This window comes from Alexandromys fortis, unplaced genomic scaffold, assembly GCF_014885135.2.
Source record: "Alexandromys fortis isolate MF-2015 unplaced genomic scaffold, M_Fortis_MF-2015_v1.1 scaffold_50, whole genome shotgun sequence".
NCBI classification, from domain to species: domain Eukaryota; kingdom Metazoa; phylum Chordata; class Mammalia; order Rodentia; family Cricetidae; genus Alexandromys; species Alexandromys fortis.
This window is the reverse complement of record NW_026067932.1, coordinates 9,859,131-9,877,778: the sequence shown is the minus strand read 5'-3', so window position 1 is coordinate 9,877,778 and position 18,648 is coordinate 9,859,131. Positions and strand designations below refer to the sequence as shown.

The window sequence follows — 18,648 nt, the reverse complement described above, 5'->3', positions numbered from 1 at the left end:
TGCCTGAAGTTCAGAGATTAAAATAGCCACACTGGCCAGCCTCATAGACCAGGCAGTGGTGTTACACACCTTTAATCCCAGTAGCCACTTTAGTTTGCCATAGAAACCAGGCAGTAGTGGTGCGTGCCTTTAATCCCAGCACTGAAGAGGAATATAAAATGGGAGGAGTCATCTCACATGGTCTCATTCTGAGATCTGAGATAGAGGTAAGAGCCTGTAGCTGACTGCTTTGCTTCTCTAACCTTCAGGTTAAACCCCAATTTCTGTCTGGTGCGGGACAATTGTCTATATCCTGTCAATTATATGTTAAATAAAGGGAGGTAATATCACCTGCATGTTACAGATGGGGAAACTGAGTCTCAGGAAAGGATGTCCAGCTGAAGGCCCTTCACTGCTGTCTATTTCCATAAGCCAGGCACAAGGAGTCTGAGCATAGCATTGGGAGCTGAGAGGCCGAGCTCATAAAGGGATGGGGACTGCATGCTAACAGGGCTCAGACTGGGGCATGGGACAGCTCTTTTGGCTCTCAGAGAGATTTGGACAGGATTGCTCTAACCTTGTGGTTGAATCAGATGAAACCATCTATCAAGCCCTTCATGCAAGGTATGCTTTCTGGGGATGGGGGTCCCATCTGCCTCTCCTCTCTCGAGATTGTGCTTTCCCGGAAGGATGAACTTACCTCCCCACTTAACACAAAGGATGCTTTGCTCATTTTTGTACGGTCTTTAGATATCGTGTCCTGTTGTGCACAGTGCCTACCCCACCTTCATGCACTGAGCCGCTTCCCAGACCCCTTAGTAGTATCCAAGAACACAAGGCTCCGCTCTCTCCCCAGCAGCCCTAGCAGAGGCCTCAGTATTCCCACCCCATTTCCCCCTTCAGAGCAGCTCTGTTGAACAGGATTTTCTAGGTACTCAAATTGTTCTCCATCTGTGTCTTCGTCAAGGTGGAAGCCCGAGGCTATACATTCTACTTGACACTTGATTAACACAATTAAGGAATAGAAATTGCCATTAGTGTTCATTTTCATCACAACACTTATCTACGGCTCACGGGTGTTATAATAGATGCAGCATGCCCAACTATGTGTATTCCCTCTCTCTCCTCCTAACCGTTACATCATGTGGGGTTGCTTAACCACTCTCAGTGAGGACCAGCCCCGCAGGTCACTCAACACATACCCGCTGGCTCATGGCTCATATGATTGCCCTTAATGCAACTGCCTCAAGGCTGAGAACTCTACCTCCCAGGTAACAACTCCTCTGGAGGTCACTGGGAGGTGAGGAGGAGACAGACAAAGACCTAGCAGGGGACTGTAGCAGGCTGAGCTGAAGGGGGTGTATATAGTTACACACCCGAGCCAGAGGGGATTAGACGTGCTACAGAGGTGGGTGTCAAGGCAACACGATACCATACAGGTGTGAGAGCAGCGTTCCTCCGGAGTGGGCCAACACTCCCTAAATCACTGCCGTCTGAGAGACACACGCTAAAACCTCAGTGGAACGGGACAGGAGAGGAGCTCAGAGGAGACCATCCAACATGCGACACTTACAAACCTCAGGCCCACACACGGTTCAAAAGGCTGAATCCTTTCATCAAGAGAGGAGAGGTTTCCATGGGTCTTGTCCTCAAATAAATAAACTGGAAGGGTGGAGGGGTTGCTCAGGGGTTGATAGCCCTGAAGACTCTTTTTTTTTTTTTCTAATTCTTCTCTCATACAATACATCCAGACTGCAGGTCCTCCCTCCACTCCTCCCTTCCCCCTTCCCCTCTGTTTCCCTTCAGAAAGATCAGGCCTCCCAGGTATGTAAACTGAACACCAATAACAAGATACAGTAAGACTAGACACAAATCTTCATATCAGGGTTGGGCAAGGCAAACCTGCAGGAGGAAAAGAGTCCCAAGAGCAGTCAAAAGAGTCAGAGACACCCTACTCCCACTCTTAGGAGGCCCCCCAAGAACATTAAGCTAACAACTGGAAGACACATGCAGAGGACCTAGCACAGACCCATGCAGTTCCATGGTTGCTGTTCAGTCTCTGGGAGTCCCCATGAGCCCTGCTTAGTCGATTCTGTGGGCTTTGTTCTCCTGGTGTCTTCCATTCCTCTGGCTCCTACAATTCTTCCTCTCCCTCTTCTGCTGGGTTCCCTGAGCTCCAAGGGGAGGGGCCCAAAAGAGATCTCCAGTTTGGGCTTTCTTTCTGCCTAGTGCTTGGCTGAGAGCCTCTGCATCTGCTCCCATCATGCCCGAGGAAGCATCTGATGATGAGTACTGAGAACCCAAGTCTGATTCCAGCACCCAGGGCAGCCTATACTCAACTGTAACTCCAGTTCCAAGTGGCCTCCATGGGTGTGCATGCAGTATACATGCACAGGCTAAACAGGCATACACATAAAAATAAAGGAAAAGTGATTTTCAAAAGACCAAACTGTATTTTGCAGATAAGGGGCTATGACATGGGGGACCGTAATTAGCTACTTGAGGCTGTATAGCTTGTGAGACATAGCTGAGCTGTGACACCTTGCAGTGGGGATTGTAGAACGCCATCCTCCTCAGGAGTCCCAGCAAGACTCAGGCTGAAGGCAGCAGAGAGGTCACTGAAAAGCTCTGGCAGCAAATGAGATAAGGAAATTGGGGCTGGAGTCTGACTGAAGGATTGACATGATGCACCATATGGGTTGCACACAGAGGATTGAGAGAGCGTGATCCAAAGCCAGCAGGAGATACTGAAGTAAACCCATGGTGAGAGGCGGGGCCAGAGATGCAAATCTGAACCGAGAATTACAGCAATATGAGTCCAATCACTAAGATTAGACAGGAAAGAGACAACAATACCAAAGTGCCGCCTAACAAGGGCCACCGGTAAAGAGCTTCTGCTAACCGCCCAGCTCCATGTGTTTTGGCTAGGTGGCTGTATCATCTCTCGCCCCCTCATTATCTGTACTGCAAACCTATGAGAAAAATCTAAGAAAGCCACACTCACTCTTTGCCTTCTGCAGCTGCACTTTCTTTTTCTAGCAACGTGTGACAGTTTGGGCTTATCGAAACCCCATCATAGAAATCCCAGGATGGGTCAGTCATAGGAGCTAAATAGGAGCTAACATAGCCAAGCCAATGAACACCTCCGAACCCCCTAGCCCTGCTGGCTGACTCAGGAGAAGCTGCAAGACCTCATCAGCTCAGAGGGTCCCGGGGAGAGTCTTTGCTGGTAAACTGAGGCATAGACAAGCAAACTTGAGTCTCTAATCACAGGGTCCCAGCAGCCTTCTTACTACCCTTTAGGACAGTGGTGGTGAATTGAAAGGTCAGAACGAAGTTGAAAAGGAGCCATGAGGTGATGTAGTATTGTCATCTGTCAATCTGTTTGTGTTGATTTCATTGGTTAATAGAGAAACTGCCTTGGCCCATTTGATAGGCCAGCCCTTAGGTGGGTGGAGTAGACAGAACAGAATGCTGGGAAGAAGGGAAGTGGGTCAGATGCGATGAAGCTCCGACTCAAGATGGACTTAGGCTAGAATCTTCTTGGTAAGTCACCACCTTGTGGTGCTACACACGTTAATAGAAATGGGTTAATCAAGATGTGAGAGTTAGCAAATAAGAGGCTGAAACTAAAGGGCCAGACAGTGTTTAAATGAATACAGTTTCCGTGTAATTATTTTTGGGTGTAAAGCTAGCCATGTGGGAGCCCGGTGGGACAAAAAACAGGCCTGCCTGCAGCTCCTTCTACAATGAGGTGGCCTGACTAGGCAAGGGGTGTATTGCCACACCTGTCAACCTGACCCCTATCCCTGAACCCACGTGGCGAAGGAGAAAACTGACTTCATACGTTGTCAACTGGCCACTATGTAAGTGCCATGGTGCCCACTTACTCACACACAGTAAACAAACGAGTGTTAAAAAAAATATAAATAGTGTAGAAAATAAAATTTAAAAGTGGAAAGAATCAGATCCAAGCAGAACCTTGGAATCCTCGATCTAACCACATGCCTACAGTGGGAGCCTTTCCGCTCACGTGAACCAACAGTTCTGGTCAAGAGGAACTCTCTAGCTTTTACAACCACCTGACGGAGAAATGGTCCTCATTCCCCCATGGAAGTAAAGGGCTTCGAGGAAAGAACAGGCTAGGGTTGCATGCCTGTAATGAATCCGGCTGCCTGAGAGACTGAGACACAAATATCACAAATCCAAAATCCACCTAGGCCATATGGAGAGACACTGTCCAAAAAATTAAAATTCGGGCTAGATTTGTAGCTCGGTGGTGAGTCTCTTGCCTAATGAGGCCTGGGTTCTCTAGATGAAGTTGAAGGAGGAGGGAGGGAGGAGGAGGGGAGGGAGGGAGGCAGGAAAAGAAGGAGTCCAAATTCACATATTAAGCAATTGAGTGGTTTCTTCTTTGCACCTCAGTGAGCTGTCAGCAGAAGACGAACTGACAACAGTGTAGCAACTGTTGACCCAACAGGAAGAAGGAGTGAGCGGGCAAGAGTCAGAGAGGGCTCAGGTGACATTTGTGCTACAGTTCTTCCCCGCAAGCATCTGCATAGGGCATGGCCAGTCAACCATCATGGAGGTCTGTCTTCCTGCTTGGTGTGAGAAAGTCTCTAAATCCGGGTGAAGTGAAAAGGGAAGCCGAATAAGGTGGGGATTTCAACAGTCAGGCTGCAAACAACGTAAAGTCCTGCAAAGTGTAGAGATTTTGTTTGGTGACAGACGGTTCTAAGAGATGCCTACATGGCCAGGGAGTAGACATCCCGATTGTTCTTAAGAGCAAAAAGTAGCAATGGATACTTCAAAGGCATAGGAAAATACCTCCTTTGACTCATAATGCCAGAGAACGTAGAAAATTGTCCTCTAGGACAGCAGGACAAATCAGAAGCGACGTCAGTGTATTTGGCATGACTACTCAAAAGGATACCTGCATCCCTCTACAAAATGACCTGCATGGTTTAAAGTCCCCTACCTAGTTTAGGGACTGCGCTGGCATCAGGCTGCCCCCACAAGTCCTGCAAGACCTCTCAGTTTCTCTCTGGATCTTCAGAGGCAGCCTGTCTTGTGTTTTCCTGGGGTTCTTCTGCAATGTGCCCCAGAGGAGCGGAGCGGGAGCCCTGCTTCCAACGGGGAGCCTTCATTTTCTCAGTCTCAGCCTCAAGCGCACATGTGCTTTTTACTGAAAATTCCTGGTCTTTTTCTTGATCCTGCTTTATCGTACCCACCCCCATAAAGGTTCTTTATACCAAAGCTGTCTGTCCTCCCGGCTGTCTACATCACCGCCATCTGGCCACTCCTCCACGCTTTTGAACGCTGGGATCCATTGAATTACTGTGAGGATGCTGTCCCCTGCAGGCCATGGTGGCACACAGCCCTCTGAAAGAGGCCGGATGTCACTTACCTTGTTAATAGCGGTTATGCCGAACTCCTTTCCTTAAATTGTCTCATCCCATTCCCACAACAACCCACGAAGTTAAGGACTGTTATTATCTTCTTTTTCCGGAGGATAAATCTGAGCCCCAGCAAGGTCGGGTCACTTGTCCAAGATCCCACTGCTAACAAGTGACAGAAACGGCTGTAAACCCAGGCCACCTGGCTCCAGAACCCACCCTCCCAACACCGTTTTTGCTGCCTCCCAGCGGGAAGACAGCAGCAATTCCTGAGCGGTTGTGCTGTGACAAGCATCTTCCGTACATTCTCTGATTTAATCTGCCAGCAAAGCAAATTAATTGGGAAGAGGAAGCCGGTTGACTCGCTTGCGGCCTCAGCACTGCCATTATCCCACGGTGTTCCTGTGGATGCTCACATCTCCCTGGGAGAGCCTCTGTGGGAGGCTGTGACTGACAGCTAGCTGCCACCCCTCTGAGCCTCTGCAGCTGTGCACCCACGCCATGCCTTCCCCGGGCTTCTCTGCAACAACGGAGCACGGGCCTTCTGTGTCCAAAGGGGGCTCCGGGAGCCTGGTGGGGCTCTCTCATGACCACCTGGCAGCTCCCTCACTTCCTGCCCTCACTCGGCAGATGTCAGATCCACAGTGTGATTGGAGCGCATCCCACAGGCTCCTCTCTCCTCTGCAGCTCTCACAGGCAGTGTGGGGATCCATCCAGGTGCTTGTGCTGTTTGCATGGAGAGTTCAGCCAAAATCATCAGCAACAGCCAGCGGTGGTACAGCAGGCCTTAAATCTGAGCACTCGGGAGGCAGAGGCAGGCAGATCTCTGTGAGTTCAAGGCCAGCCTGGTCTACAGAGCAAGTTCCAGGGCAGGCCCCAAAGCTACAGAGAAACCCTGACTCAAAAAAAAAAAAAAAAAAAGAGAAGGAGAAGGAGAAGGAGGAAGAAGGAAGAAGAAAAAAGAAAGCATAAAGCATCAACAACTCTAGGGAGGACAGACAGCAACAGAAGGCGCAATGTTGACGGCGGGAGTCGGATTTCTAATGCAAGGGTAGGCAGAGCGCTGACATCCGCGTGGCTGGGGAATTGATTCCTTGCCCGCTCAAGCTCAGGCACGGAGGTCTGAAGCCCCTGTGAAGCTTACGCTGGGGAGAAGGGGAAGATGGCTCAGTCTGCAGAGCGGCCGCCAGGTAAGACTACAGCCCCAGTGTGAGGGGCAGATAAAGGTCAACCTGAGGGCTTGCTGGCCAGTGAGACACTGTCTCAAAAATACCTAAAGAACAGCATTCAGGGTGTCCTCTGGCTTACACATGCGCACGTGCATGCAAACACACACACACACACACACACACACACACCTTACCCTGACGTGTAGTTGCCACTGTTCAGAGGGAACCTTTAGGAGGTGACGAGGACCTCGGGACCTGGCCCCCATGAACAGAGTGACTCTCTTAGCACACAAGTGGATCAATCGTCCCCGTCTCCTGCGAAGCCCTCTGCCTTGGTATTCTGCAGCACATGGACCCAGGGATGCCAGCACCAAGCTCTTGGGTTTCCCAGCCTCAGGAGCCGTGAGCCCAATCGATCTCTTTATAAACAGCCCAGCCTGCAGTTGTCTGCTGTGGCGACACAACATAGATGCCGGGTTTGCATCCCTCTAGAAGGTCAGCAGAGCCTGTGTTCCTACCGCATGCCGCTTGTCTCCTGGCTGAGGAAAATCTGAAGAGGGGTCAACTCCTAGCACCGACTCATGTCACGATGGATGCTACTGTGACCAGGGGACTCCTAGGAGCAGAGCCTCTGGGAAGAACACGGAAAGATTGCCCATGGAGGAGCTTCACGAGGATGGCAGCCATGCAGAGGTCAGCAGTTGCAGCTCTCATGACCATCACGAGAGGGAATGGAGTCGAGAGGCCTAGGTTCCAAAGACAAATCAACGTAGCAGAACCAGGAGAGGAGTCAGGACGGAAAAGACTGAGGTGAGGTGAGGTGAGGTGAGGTGAGGTGAGGTGAGGTGAGGTGGAGGTGGCAAACAGATTCCTTAGACAGAGGGGAAGCAGAGCTCATCCCAGGCAAAGGAGAGCAGTGGGCAGGAGGCAGGATAGCCAGCCACAGCAGCCAAAGGGTCTTCATGGTGCAAAGCGCTTAGCAAACTGAGTCCAAACCCCTGACCACTCACGGCTAAAATGAGGCTCACCCAGCTGAGTGTCACCGACAATGACTGCGTAGCCGGGAAGGAATCACGCTTTGGCTCTGTGACATTGATGCTCCAATACGGGGACCCTGGGAAAGGCGGTATCTCATGCCAAGCCCTCGTGCAGAGTCCCTCACCCCCCGCCCGCCCGCCCTGCACAAGCCTGCACACTCTAGTGCGATCACGCCCCTCTTCTCCTCAGGTTTTGGAATCCTCGGAGCGAGCTCTGCACTAGGACTTGCACACAGGATGCATAAACCACTAATAAAGAACCGAATGACGCTGTCTTAAATGGCGTCCAGGGACTCAGTGAAATTCCATTCCCTTATCCACAACTAAGAGGGGCAGAGCACCAAGTAAACAATAGGGAGACCCCTGGCTGATTCCAGTGTGGCCAGGCCAATGTTTGGCAAGACGGTGCTCAGAGCACCTGACTGGTTCACGGGCCTGAGATGAGGCTAAGCGCAGGTATAGTCGGTGTGCGCAACAGCCATCCTGAGCACCACTGAACTCAAGACATTGCTGATGTTAAATATTCTGAGCATACGATTTGTTTTTCCCTGAAACTTGGCCTCATGGGGCTGATAAAAAGTCAAATAAAGACAAGAAAACTGGCCACAAGTCACAAGAGATTTTGCCCCCAATTTCCAAAAGTTCTTGGTGAATTCTAACTTCCTCTTTTTACTGATCATAGAGGTGGTTGGAGCCTGAGCAAAGAGTTTTTCTCAAAGGCAGAGGGGCTTCTTAGGATACTGGTTTTTTTGTTTGTTCATTTTGTTTTATTTTGTTTTTGTTTGGAAAACAGCAATCCCTACTGGCTCCGAAGCCTGACTTAGAGAATCCAATCAAATGGCTCCAAACAATGTCCAGAACCTTACACAATTGGCAAAACCATGACTTTTAGGAGCAGGATTTTAGGAGAAGCAAGAATCCCTAAAGAAATGGAGGTCAGAGGTCACAGGCTGAAAGGAAATAAAAAGAAGGGAGTGGAGCGGCCTATGGGGCAGCTGAAGGAAGGGAGACAAGGTTTGGTGATGGGGCAGGGTGGCAGGGTGGAGGAAATGCCACCGAGAGGAGCCCACACCAAAACACGAGAAAAGAGAGAAGGATGCCAGAGGCAAGGAGTTCAGTGAGCAACGTTTTTATTCACCTTAGTCCGATTTTAATCTGCCCTTTGTCTTTGGAGGTTTTCAAAAAGAAAAGTAGGTTCATCTGAGCATTCACCTGCATACAAGGGCTGCTTTTCAAACGTAGGGTTCTGTCTGTTTTCTGATGACTCAGTACGGAAAGAAAGACCTTCCTCTCAGCCTTTGTGATACAAGACTGTATCAGTACAAACTTGGGAAATATATACTACATAAAAAAATAATAAAAAAAATAAAGTGGAAACAAACTGAGGAAGACATCTGACATCAACCTGAGGCCTACACACATACACACACATGCGAACAACACACACATACATATACAAATAAGCAGTATGCACACACAAACATACACATAAAAACATATATATACACATAAACGCATACACAAACACACACAAATATACACACACAAACACACACACTACAAAAAATTAAACAAAACTAAACAACAACAACAAAAAACCCTGTACATTTCAAACTGATTAAAATTGTGGGAAAACTCTATATATATTTCACTACAACTTTTAAAGAGTTGGGCTTTATTGTTTGTGTGTGTGTGTGTTAGCAGGACAGTAAAAAGAACGTTACAAAATGTTTATTTTTAAAAGAAAATACTTATTACAAGAACAAGGTGTCTGTAGTTTTATGCCCTTGGTCTTTTTACAGCGTAGTTTATTTTGTCTGGAGACTGTCTGGCACCCCTTGGAATATGCACAGACACCTAGGCAGCTGATGGAGGGGCTGAGAGCCAAACAGAAGACCCAGGGGACTGAGAAAACGCGAATGTATTTGAGAGTCTGAACAAGCCCTGCCTAGGAGTCGGTTTGGCTTGGGTCTGAGCTAGCAAGTCTGGGACCAGAGCACTGTGTGTTTCTGGTGTGCTTTTCAATGCTTTGTGCAGTAAACAAAGGGTGGGTTCGGGGAGGGATGGGGGATCAGGAGTTGACTTGGCCACTTAGGAACTGTCTGTTTGACTTCAGGAAAATGTCTTGCCTTCTCTGAGTTCTTTGCCGTGCTGTAATACATGAATAGTACCTGCCCACTTCCATTATGAATACCTCCTTTTTATTAGGTACTTGTGATGGGCCAGGCACTTGGAACACACGTGATGCTTTTGTCATGTTGGGAGCATAGGCCCAGCACCTCGCATGTATCCCAGCCTCCAGGCCTGGTCTGGACTCCAAATCCCAGCAGGCCAGGTCCTGACCCCTCCCTGGGGATGGGGTCAGGGCCACTCCCCAGGGTATTTAAGAGGAATGTGTGGTCTCCCTTTCTTCCTCCCGGGGTGTTGTTTCCCGTTGCTTCCAGGTGAGTGCAGAACTTCCATTAAACCTGGATATTTCTTAATTTGGCTTGTTTTGATTTGGCTTGACTGGGAATTTTTGTGTCGGCAGGGAGCTTGTGTTAGGAAATATTCCTAACACTTTTAGCATCATTTGGTCCTCACAAGTGTCCTGAGAGTCAGGCATGATCCCTGTCACACAAACTAGGAAACCAAGGTAGATGCCATCGATGTCTGCTCTGGTTTTCTTTCTGTTATTGTGATTTTTATATATATTAATATATTTATATATAATTTATATATATTAATTTTTTAAAAACTGACAAGAAGCTGCTTAGGAGAAAAGGGCTTTATTTTAGCTAGAGCATAGCATTGTGGGGAATTCACAATGCGGGAGTTATAGGAGGCTGGTCACATCACCTTGTGAAAAGTGACTGCCTTCAAGAGACCCTGACAGAATGGTTCTCCACTCCGCCAGGTCCATGACCAGCTTCCTCTGCCCTTTGGAGTATCTAAGTGACACCATTCAGGTCCTCTTTACCCCTGGCCTGCTAGGCATTAAAAGAGAGGAAGGGGTACTTAGACCCCATAAGCCTCCTCGAATGGAATGGAATTTTAGCAGTAGCTGCATCCCCTTGCCTGAGCTGCAGTCCTGCGTCCAGCCCCTTCAACTGAAACAAACGAACAAAACCTCTTGGATTCGCATAAGTTACTAGAGAGATGGGAAGAAACTCTCTCAGCTTATTAAAACCCTCGGGACACTCAGCAAGCGTTTCTGCCCCTAGTCTGCTTCAGGGCTCCAGCTTTCCCCAGGGTTGCCCTGCAGCAGCTGCTTACAACTTCTGGCTGTTGTAAGGATCAAAATGCCCCTCCTGCCCCTGCCCACACCTCAGCACATCACCCCTTCCCTTCTCACAGCCTTCTCTTGAATGCTTGGAGGTACCGTTTCCTTCCTGGTAAAACCCAGACCTGCCCAGAGGTCCCAGTAACCCGTAAGAGGGCAGAAAATCAAATATTTATAGAGGAGATGCCATTTTCTGGGCCGTGTGCTAAGCCGTTTCCAGGCCCGCTCCTCCCTGCAATGCTGTGAGCCTATATTCTCCGGTCACAAAGTAAACAACTTGAGGCTGAGAAATGAAATGTGGACCCAGCTCCAGGTCACACAGATTTGCTAGTCCCCCTCCCTCCCTCGCCACAAAGACCACACTGTTTGCTGCCTTAACTGGCCTTTAACACAAATAACCACAGGGACCAGAGCCCTCCAACCTTGCCCAGGGCATGTCAGCAGAAGAGAACCCTCCCCCACTGCCTAGGGTGAGGGTGTAGCATCTTAGTGTCCAGTGGACTTTCCGTGAATGGAAACAGCCTTTCCCTTTTGCTAGAAGAAGCAGGATTTCTTGTGAGTGTGTGGTGCCTGGCCAGGAGCCAAGAATAAAAGCAGGAAATGGGAACCCAAGTGAGATAACTGCCCTGAACATGGTGGGGAGGGGCAGGACAAACAGAGGCCATTCAGTTTTGCAAAGCATCAGAGAGCCCAGTAGATTAGGGACGGCCTTCGGGGAGACCCAGAGACCTTGGGGGGGGGGGTGGCAGCCTTGGCAGAGAGTAGACTAAGCGCTGGCAGAGCAATTAATGGGTGGGACAAATGGGCATGAAACCACAGAATAAGGCAAAACCCAAGAGTGGGCACTCGAAACGTTAAAAGGAAAATAATAACAGTGCGCGTACACACATAGGCCAGTATTTATGCTTGGTAGCCGAAACCGGCTGACCCAAGGACTTCAAATGAGAAACACGTGGAGACAGAGGCAGCTGCCTTGGGTTTAGCAGATGGAGACAGGGCGCATCCCAGCGGGCACTTGGGGAGGAGTGCTCAGAAGAGAGAGCGCTCAGAATTCTAAGAGAAGAGATGGGATGAATGAGCCCAGCGGGCTTTTCCCCAGTACAGGCAATCACAGATAAAGTCGAACGTTTTGGTTGGCTCCTGAGACCCAGCAAGACAGTGCCAGCCTACAGCTATAAATTCCTGCCAGTTTCCAGCCACTTAACACCCTGATTCCCACCGTTTTTACACGTTACTCTCCCTAATTCTCCCCGACCACTCTGCAAGTTAAGTCTCCTTGTCCCCTTCATAGAGCTCTGGAAACTGAGGCTTATAGAGTTTATTGTAGCTTACCCAAGGTCACATAAGTCACTGATGAGTAGCCAAGGAAGGAAGTCGACCCGGGTCACCCTGGTCCCTTCTGCAGCAGACCCCAAAATGTGGACTTTCAAATGGTTAAAAGAGGCGTGGGCAGGAGAAAATGACACCTGCGGAAGAGGTGGCCTTGGACTTCAGTGAGAGTCCAAGGGTGCCTAGGAGAAACCTCGCTGGCTTCTGAAGGGAGCTCTTCCATTTTGCCAGCGCCTTGACGCCTCTAAGCTCTAGGATCCCAGACAACAAGGAAGCACGTATTTTTTCCCAAGCCCAGTAGCACATCGTCCAACCATCCATATATTCATTTATTCATTCAACAAACATTTTTCAAGCCCCTATTTGCTGCCAAGGCCCTGTATGCTATGAAACCATTTTCCCGATGAGCAACTAGAAGGTGCTGGGTTTGTGTTCTCTTAGAGATTGCTCTTGTTTTGTTTTTCCATTTCAGTGCATGTCCACTTCATTTGCTGTATCGGACCCTCACACATGCCCCAAAGCCTCGGCTCAGCTAACAATCAACACCCTGCACTCTTGAAAACACTGATGATGGTGTAACAGCCCTGTGCTGAGCGGTCCTCAGTCTCCCTGGCAGCTGCCAAGGCCTCTGCTTCAGCAGAAAGGAACCGGGAAGGCTCTTTAGGGTCTGTTCTCCGAGTTGAGAAAGGAAACTGAGAGGGAGCTTTGTATAAAGCTCTAGAGGGTGGAAAAACAGATTTGACTGGTTTTCATAGAAATCTAAAAACCTGGGAGGAGGGCATGAAATGTTTTCAGATGTCAAAACTTTCTGACCAGATGAATGAGGCCAAGTAGCAGGTTCATGCTGGCCCACTAGCATCTGCTAAGCAGCAGTTAGCAGCTGACATGGGAGACAGCCATTATTTCCCATGATCCTGTGCACCTGCTGGCTGGTTCATCCACACGCCCCTCTGGCAGGGTCTAGGTGGTCCGGGAGACCATATATGCAGGTCTGAGGACTCACCCGGGATGAGTGGGGTATCTCTTCTCCAAGGGGGCTAACCTAGGCTTCTTCACACCATGAGAGGGGCCTCACCAGCAAGGGAGGGTAAGCAACCACACACATGTTTAGAGATTTTTCTGCATAGCTGTGGCTCCTATCCCTGTGGCCAGATCAAATGACACTGGGGACCCTGATTCAAGCAGTGGACCCAGCTCCTCATCTTCACTGTGGGATCTGCAAAACAACGCGCCTATTTCCTTTTCTCTTAGCTGTGGGGATTTGCGCCAACTGATACCCTTAGATTTCAGCTTTCTCTAGAAATTGCTTCTAACTGTCTCCCCTCTCTCAGGGACACTTCTTCCCAGGGACACCATGTAATGGTGACAACTGTCTTGGCCTGTTTTGGCTCCTCTAATAAAGAGCTGTAACCCTCAGCTCAAAACAGAAATGTTTTCTCCATGGTTCTGGAGAGAGTCTCGAATCCAAAGTCAGATTCTGCTGAAGCCCCGCCCTCCGGTTCACAAAAGCCTGTTTTCTCAAGTGTGTGAGTGTGTGTGTGTGTGCTTGCACATGTGTTGCTGTTGTTTAATTGGTGTTGATCTTATTTGTTTGGGAGGTTGTTATGCATAAACGTGTGTGACGTATGTATACATGTTCCAATGTATGTGGGCACACTTGGGAAAGTACATGTATATGCATATAGATAGCAGCCAGACGTTGACATTCGAGTGTCTTCCTCAATTGATCGCTGCCCTGTACACTGAGACAGGATCTCTTCTATAAACCAGGGTCCTCCAATCCAACTAGACCCCATCCCCAGCACCTATGGACCGAAAGTCGGCCACCATAGTGCCTGGCAGGTAGGTTCTGGAGATCAAATTCCAGCCCTCAGGACTGCATGGCAAGTGTCTACCCACTGAGCCATCTCCCCAGGCCCTGTTTGTCTATTTTATTCTGAGACAGGGGCTCCAAATGTTAGCTCAGGCTAACCCTTCACTATGGATCCTCCCGCCTCAGGCTTCTAAGTGGCTGAGATTACAGGTCTGCATTATCATACCTGACTCCCCTTCTCCAAGGAAGAGAGCGAGTTTCATCAGGTCTCTTTTATGACCTTGTTCACCTGGACACACCCTCTGGCCTGTCGCTCATCTTCTAAAGACTCCATCTCCAGACACCATCATACTCGAGGTTATCATTTTGACATATAAGTAAGGGTGGGAGAGAAAGGACAAATATGTCTTTATCAGCAAATGAATATAAAGGTCTGGTCTGTTACCAAACTCAGGGCAATTCCTCCCTGCTTCAGAGCCCCCCATGAGAAGTCGCCTGAGGCTTTTTAGAAACCTTGTAGAGATCTGATGCCTCTATTTTGGGTTGTACTTCCTGCCCTGACCTGCAGGTGGCCATCTTGAGCACACCCCAGGGGACCCATGGGTTGTACTTCCTGCCCTGACCTGCAGGTGGCCATTTTGAGCACACCCCGGGGGACCCATTCCCTCTAATCCCGCCACGTCTTCATGCATGCATGAAGGCTAAAACAGAACCTGGCGCTGCTACCCAACAGCCAAATCAAGGAGAAGCCCACCCATGCTGGCACATGACTTAATGTAGCCCCGACCCAAGATGGAGGTGAAACTGGCTAAGCTTATGCCGGTGCTAACATGAGATATCGGCGAGGAAGACAGGCGGAAGACAGGAAGTGAGTGAGGCAACCCTGCAAATCAGAAGCGGGAGGAAGTCGCTGTCGCGGGGGCAGTAGGACAGATGCTCAAGACAGCATGTACTTTGGAGAAAACCTTGGCTAAAGACCCAGTGCTGAGCAGCCAGCTACAAACTGCGTGTGGCGAGAGCGCAAGAGAGTCTTCAGTGCCACACAGAAAAACACTCAGCTGCAGATGCTGAGATTAAAACCTCAAGATCTGCTGTGCGAAGCTGAGGGCGGAAATGGGGAATGCATGAGACCCTGAGATATGTACGGGATGCGAACTGGGCCAATCCCTTCAAACAACCCCAGGTCCTTTGGAAGAGCAGCAAGCACTCTGAGCCACCAAGTCATCTCTCCAGCCTGTAGATTCCCAGATGTAGATCTGGAGGGCAGATGGGGGTGTGGGCCCAGTGGCTTCTCTCTAGGAGAATCTGGGGATGCCCATCACTTAGCTCCAGCTACCTGAAAACCTGCAGCTTTTGGTACTTGCTTTACTTCCATTTAACGACTCTGTCTCAGATGGAAGAGTTTATAGTTTTGCTTTTTAAAATTGGCTTTTTAAAATTCTTGAGGGCTGGAGGTGATGGGTGGAAAGTCAGCAGAGCAGACGGAAAGATCTGTGTCTTCTGGTCTGGTCTCATGAAAGCCACTCTCCTTCCTTTGTCCTCAGCATTATGGCTTTCCTGGTTTTCACTTGTTAGTGGTCTTGGCCCGTTTCTGTTTATTCTGTAATTTGTGGTGGGAGTGAAACTTTCTCAGAAGGGGATAATCTACACTGCATCTCATCCTGGCCATGTGTTGACCACTCTGTCAAGGCCTTCTTTGTGTAGGGGCTGTTTCCTCCGGTTAACAGGGATGCCATCCAGGGAGTCCATCTATGGGGCAGGAATGGAAGGAGCCCCATTAGAAACCTGATATTTGAGACATAATCCCAACTTAAGATGTTTTCCCTGGCCACCCAGGCAGAGGTTTAACACACAGAATCTTAGCGTAGGTGACGGAAACACATCGCTATTCCTGTGTAGCTTCTGGTCCAGGCCAAGGTCCTCAGCAGAAGTTGGGGTCTTGGCTGTGGTGCTAGGAAGGGGTGGGACAGTTGAGGGTAGGCTAGGTGGGCACTGAGTGGAGGCAGTGCTAAGCAAGCAGGCTACCTGGTGGCCTTTGTGTCCTCTGGTCAAGCAGGATGCATTGGTGGAGTTGGGGCCAGAATAAAGGATGTGAGGAGAACCAGTTGGGGACAGGCTGAGCAAGTGAGGAAGTAGGGACAGACCACAGGCAACCAGGCTATTTGGGGTTCAGGAAGCCCAGGGGATCTCTCCTGAGGCAAGGGGCTCCCACCATAGTCGTGGGCCAGTATGGTGATAAGGAGAGAGGGGGCCGTTGGAGGAAGGCTGGGCAGGGCAGGTACTGAGGTGTTCTGTGGTGGGGGAGAGGGTTGGCCTGAGTTTGCCACCATGCCCTCTGGTGAAGCTGGAGTTGTGGGCTGGGCTATGGTGATCGTGAAGAGGAGAGAGGCGCTGTGTTGGGGTAGGCTGAGTGAGCTCTGACTGAGTGTTGGCAGTGTGTGGGCAGAAGGCTTACCTGGGGTCTGGGGTGCTACCATGGCCTCAGATGGAGCAGAGGGCGTCTGTGGGAGTCATGGGCTGTGTGGCTGGGATGTGATGAGGAGGAGACGGAGGTAGTTGAGGGTAGGTTTGGGAACTCTTTTTTATTTCTTTTTGTTTAGTTTGGTTCTGTTTTTGAGACAGGCGTTTGTTTGTTTGTTTGTTTGTTTGTTTGTTTTTGTAGCTCTGCCTGGCCACCCTGGAACTCGCTCTGCAGACCAGACTGGCCTCAAATTCAGAGATCCACCGTCCTCTGCCTCCTGAGTGCTGGGATTAAAGGTGTGCACCACGATTGCCCAGCCAGATAGGAACTCTTATTTGCCATCCCTCTTGTTTCCTGGGGGAAGAATTTAAGATTGACTCCCCCTTACGCATGCTCCACTTGACTCTCTTTACAGGCAGCCTGCACATAGGAAGAGCAGCCTCTGTTTCCCTGCATGGGCAAGTCTATGTGGAAAACAGGTAAACACAGAAAGTCGTGTTCTCCAGGCTGCTTGGTTGGTCAGCTTGCTCCCACTGGATGCCCTGGAAAGTGTTCTCAATCGTAAGGTCAAGTATTCCAATTACAAGACTTGACTTGGGCTGGCAAGATGACCCAGCCTGGTAAAGGCACCTGTGCCACTTCTGCTGACCTGCGTTTGATACCCGGAACCCACATCAGTGGGAGGAAAGCACAACCTCCTGAAAGTTGTCCTCTGAACGAAACATAAAGATGCCCGCCTCAAGCATGCATCACAGATCTGCTGCCCAGGGTAAGTCAGGGTTCTGAATCTTTATAAATAATTTAAAAATAAGAATACAGCCAGGCGATGGTGGTGCACGCCTTTAATCCCAGCACTTGGGAGGCAGAGGCAGGCGGATCTCTGTGAGTTCGAGACCAGCCTGGTCTACAGAGCGAGTTCCAGGACAGGCTCCAAAGCCACAGAGAAACCCTGTCTCGGGGGGGAGAAAAAAAAAACAGAAACTATGACAGCAAACTGTGTGCTACAATTTCATTGGTCCACAAGACGAGCTCAGAGCATGACCTTGTCAGCGGTCATCTACTTTGCAGGTGCCAGCTAAGAACCAGGACGAGCAGGAAAGCCTCCGCCTGAGTGAGTGATAGTTGCCAGGGGCATCCTGATTCTGCTGAAGCCTGCTTTCAGGGGGCAGTGTGCCCTGAATGACTACAGTCTTACAAACCTAGACAGGGGAAATGATTTTGTGGCCACAGTCGTGTGACGTTCTGAATCCTTTGGCAGCACTACAAAATGGTGAATTAAAAACCACAGAAGTAGGGACAGCAGGATGGCTCAGTGGGTAAAGGCGTTTGCCACCAAGCCTGACAACTGGAGTTTCAATTCTTGAGTTCAACTCCCAGGACCCACAGGGGAGGAGAAAGTGAACTCCATCGAGTTGCCCTCTGACCCCCACACATGATCCATAGCATACAGTGTGAATAAAGTGTCGTTTTATCTAACAACAGCCGGGCCATGGTGGTGCACACCTTTAACCCCACTACTTGGGAAGTAGAAGCAGGCAGATCTCTGAGTTTGGGGTCACCCTGGTCTACAGAGTGAGTTCCAGGGCAACCGGGGCTGTTAAACAGCGAAACTCTGTATCGAAAAACAAAACAAATTTAAAATAACAGAAATGTGTTACTTATTTTCAGTCCAGAGGCTAAAAGTCCCAAATTGAGGCACTGGCATGGCTGCTCACACCAAAGAAGCAATGCTCCTCCTTGCCCCCGTCAACCCCCATAATTCTCGTCCTCCCTTGACCTGCACGACCTCATGCCAGTCTCTGCTCTGTCTCTGCACAGTATCTTTCCTGTGTGTCTGGTTTCTCTTCCAGAAGGAATACTGCATATCGGCTCAGACACAGATGCCCTGGTCCATTATAACCTCATTTCCCATGGTTACATCTGCAAAGTTTCCAAATCAGGACACGGTGCCAGGGTTCTATGTAAAAACTGAATCAGGAGCTGTCCACCTCAGTAACACAAAGATGGTTCTTGCCCAAGTATGCGGCCTGGAGTACAGCATTTTCATGTTTCCACACCCAGGAAGTTGGACTATAGTTATGCTGCAGCAGGCTCCAGGATGTCAGCTATGGGCATGCACTACTGTAACAGGCTCCAGGATGTCAGCTATAGGCATGCACTACTGCAGCAGGCTCCAGGATGTCAGCTATAGGCATGCACTAC

General features: G+C 49.6%; 1 long non-coding RNA gene across 1 annotated transcript in view; it reads left to right on the top strand.

Moving 5' to 3' along the window:
• The first annotated feature begins 16,871 nt into the window (after positions 1–16,871).
• The window catches only part of LOC126503761 (uncharacterized), a 59,195-nt gene continuing 57,418 nt past the window's right edge, over positions 16,872–18,648 (top strand). Inside the window, exon 1 of the long non-coding RNA XR_007592388.1 lies at positions 16,872–17,215. This is a non-coding gene — a long non-coding RNA (uncharacterized lncRNA). The remainder of the gene's footprint in view (positions 17,216–18,648) is intronic.